The following is a 4205-nucleotide window of genomic DNA, read 5'->3' on the forward strand; positions in this document are numbered from 1 at the left end:
ATAGATAGATAGATAGCTAGATAGATAGATAGATAGATAGATAGCTAGATAGATAGATAGATAGATAGATAGCTAGATAGATAGATAGATAGATAGATAGCTAGATAGATAGATAGATAGATAGATAGCTAGATAGATAGATAGATAGATAGATAGCTAGATAGATAGATAGATAGATAGATAGCTAGATAGATAGATAGATAGATAGATAGCTAGATAGATAGATAGATAGATAGATAGCTAGATAGATAGATAGATAGATAGATAGCTAGATAGATAGATAGATAGATAGATAGCTAGATAGATAGATAGATAGATAGATAGATAAAAAATTATGGGTAATAGTCTTGGTGCTATTCTGGGCAGCCTCTTGAGAAGATGAAAGCTCAGTTTCACCCTTTCTCTGGTTTCGTTTTACCTACAAGTATTTTTAAGCAAGGAAGTGAACGTGAAAAGGAGATGTGGAAGAAGAATTGTTGTGTCAGTCTCGTTATAATCGATTGTTTTGCTCCAATTGCACTGGAAACTTGTGTGATTCTATTCATTTGGAAAGAACCGCTTATCCTCTACGTGTCAGAGAGGAAGAGAAATGGACATGACATAACATTTCCAGTACCCTACCTCACATAAAAGTACAGGTAGCGGGTATCTATAAAGCATCGGTAGATATTGATGTGGTCGCGCATATCATCACAGTTTGCCGACGATCAATTTCAGATTACCTTGTGTGAGTGAGTGGACGGGAATTGGTAGATGTAGCTCGTGATCGGAAAAAAATAGTGGAGTCAGATTATGAAAAAATGTAAGAAAAGTATCTTATGCATGTGGATTGTTGGTGTTTTTCTTCTGGACACGGGTTCGAGATGGAACGCATCGTGATATGGCAATGAGACGGGTGAATCTGCTGATCCCTGGTAAAAATGAACCAAACTTTGTGGAGTTATACGCCCTAGGAATTAAAGCAGTTTTACTACGGCCCAACCGAAGCTCCTCTGATATTCTTATCGTATATATATAGTCTCTACCGGCCAGTTGGATAACTAAAGACGTATTTCTCTAGGCGTTCTGTCTTAGATATTCCCCGAGTTTCCAGCAGTCCTGTAAGTAATATCGTTATAATCAGACCAAAATTCATTGCGAATGCAAGCAGCCAAGACTACGGTAGATTCCGAAGTTTCCTATTGTGGCACTAACCACGTGACTTTTCGCACCTAGTTTGTTTTGGTTACTTTAGTCTGTGTGAACAACCGGTTGATGTAGTACCCGTGGATACATTTTAGACCTACGTCATGCTTTAGACAGAATTCCTCACAAGAAGAACCGGTTTCGGTCACTTCCATGGTCGCTCTTTCTTCACGGAACCGCCGCCGTTACTACGTAACCTTATGTTTCAACGGAATGCGTTGGAGCTATCACAGCCTAGTTAAGAATCTCATCAATCGGACCAGTCCAGGGCACTTGAGACACCCGTTGCGTTCGTTGAAGTGCCCTATTCTATCCCATTAGACAGGTCTGTTTTAGATGCAATGTGTGTTTTCATCTTTTGGACACCCGTTCACGTGAACGTTTCTTCTTCTCTTCCTTACAGTGTTCTTTCCAACTGCTGATCGGCACACCGGCGATTCGTCTAGCCGAAAAGCGCCCGGTTCACAACTACTCCTCACGATTCTTTCCTCCTCAGGTCTCATGCATTTGACTCCATCGTCCAATCGATGTCTCTCATCGCTTTGTTTTAGCTTGTTTAGCGGTTTGTTGTCGACCCACCCGCCCGAATATCAGTCGGCGGTCACGGAGTCTTTCTATAATTGACCTATTCCCAATTCGGACGCGTTTCTTCGTATCCGACCGCTGAGGCACAGTTGGCGGAATGGCACGTCACATCATCCTGTTACTTTTCTAAACACATTCTAAATACATTTAAATATATCTGATACCTCGAGTACGGGTGTTGTTTTTTGCTTCGGAAATCGGGGGTATTTGTGACTACGCAATAGGCCGAGCACCAGAACAGTGTTAATATTGATAATACTAGTGAAAGGAAGAAGGCCTTCGCTGCGGGACTAGTTATTGGAAAATACCACTTGAACAGTGACGTACTACTGGACAGGGAACTGTGTATCCGTCTTCCTCTCGAACAGGTTTTCCTGAACTTTCCTGGATATTCATTGACTATCACTCAAACGTAAACGAATACTACAAAGCGATTCCATAAATTGTGTAATAAATCTCACTTTTCAATAGACTCTAAGCGAACTTGTGAGAAAACCACATACTACTCGCATGTTTCCTCAGTAGTGTCAGATGGTCAGAGTTTCTGAAAGTGTTCCAACAGAAGGGATATAAAAAGTCTGTTTGGAACTGAAACGTGAATTGAGCACAAAACCCTCGCTAGTTTGAGTATTCCAACTGGTGACGTGAGATTTGTGGGATTCGGCTGGCAAAGGTGGAATTGTGAAGAGTAATAAACACGTAATACAGATTTATATCAAGTAGGCATTTTCCGCTTCTGAATGGCGATTGTCGATACGGGGTTGCGCTGAAAGCGGAGAACATACAGGGGATGGAGAAAGATGGACAAGAATACTTGTGGGTGTCAGAGGTCATGTACTTGGCTCCCTTGGGACAAATGTTCTGTTATGGAAACCTCAGCAATGTGGCAATAACAAAGTGGGAGTCCATCGCAGTTTCCAGTAGAACACCGTGTGCCTGGGAAAATTGCTGTTGTGTTGGGCGATCGGTGTAGATTCAGCGTGATTCCTCACTTCTTTTTGGTTTTCCTACATCAAACTTTAACCCAGCAGCCCGCATCTCCAGATCCCTATTCTACAGGTGGCAGTACATTACGCCTGTCATAAACGATAGACAAGTAGACTTGTGTTGTTGACGGGAAGTGCAAACGGTGCGACCACTCGTAACCCAATTGGTACGGCTTTGCAACTTTTACTTGACCAAAAGATAATCAGCTTGCTCTGGAAGTAGTTAAGATGCTATCCATCTTGTCATGTATTCCCTACTGTGGTTACTTGAACATCAGTTACAAACTATCAGTTTCTTTGGTGGTTCAGAAATGGACCCTACTTTTCTGGTTCCGAAGCAGCTGTGTCGTCTTCTACAACTAGGCTCATCTTGGTGCACTTCAGGGCGCGTGCCCCCCGAAAGTTTTCTCCTCGGCCCTCGTCGTTGCATGGTTCTTCTGGTCATCATCCTGAACAAGTGTGGCTTCTATCGCTAAAATAAAATGCATTTGAAGGTCAGTTGTGAGCAGTTGGAAGAAAGTGAACAGTGATAGCGACCCTGTTGACCAGAGATACGATTGGCAAATCGTTGAAAATCAAGCACCGAAACGGAACCAAACTCTTCTCATCCCTTTCTTAGTCCCCTCGTCAAATCCAGCTTCACTCGTGAGACCTTCGCATTGAACGAGAGTCAAGAGCTGTTTAGGTTGAACTGCTTTTCGGATCATGTGGATGGCCAAAGTAAACCCAGTGGAATAGGACAAGTGGACGAACAGTTAGCAAACAGTCAACCCGCTTAAACCGTGCTTGATTATCAGAAGGATATAGGTGAAAAGTTTTATCCCACATTGTGCAGTTGGTAGCTCTCAGTACAAATGATTTCAACCTAAAATGAACTCATATACCTGACAACTTTATTACTTTGGCGAATTGATCTTCCCAACTCAGGGCTTAGAATATCACTATTACTGTGACGGTTTATAATAAAGACAAAACGTGCGAGTAGCATCTGTTGAAAGGTTGATGTTGCAACAATTGAGCGTCTCCAGGTTGAGATTAGAAGGAATACAGTATGGAATGGCGTCATGTACGCCCTAATCATCTGATAACGGTAGTTCATGGAATTGAAATATGATGTATGTGTATATGATAGTTACCAGTTAATTACAGTGAAAAGTATGGCTTCTGTAGTCATGGTAGTAGTTATGGAAGTCATTGAACCACTTACAGTCATTGTTCATAATTGTTTGTTATTCGAACATCGTCCTGGAAAGCTCGAAAATAAAATCGTCCAGCTGTAGCACCCTTTCAGAGCCTAGCTGCCATGCCGCACGAAGGAGGCACGAGGGCTGGGATACTGCCAGGTGGCCCAAGCCTGACAGGAGGAGTCGAGTGGCGGAGGTCGGGTTCGAACCACGGACGTTCCGGTCAGTAAATTCGCGCTCTAACCACTTGGTCCATCCCCCCCCC

General features: G+C 42.8%; 1 protein-coding gene across 1 annotated transcript in view; it reads left to right on the forward strand.

The window, feature by feature from the left end:
* Nucleotides 1-1778, forward strand: part of T265_09239 (hypothetical protein) — a gene marked incomplete at both ends in the record, with an annotated part of 18770 nt that extends 16992 nt beyond the window's left edge. Inside the window, 2 exons of the mRNA XM_009175264.1 lie at nt 1589-1681; nt 1737-1778. The remainder of the gene's footprint in view (nt 1-1588; nt 1682-1736) is intronic.
* Nucleotides 1779-4205: the final 2427 nt, after the last annotated feature.

The sequence above is a fragment of the Opisthorchis viverrini genome, assembly GCF_000715545.1.
Source record: "Opisthorchis viverrini unplaced genomic scaffold opera_v5_264, whole genome shotgun sequence".
Taxonomy (NCBI): domain Eukaryota; kingdom Metazoa; phylum Platyhelminthes; class Trematoda; order Opisthorchiida; family Opisthorchiidae; genus Opisthorchis; species Opisthorchis viverrini.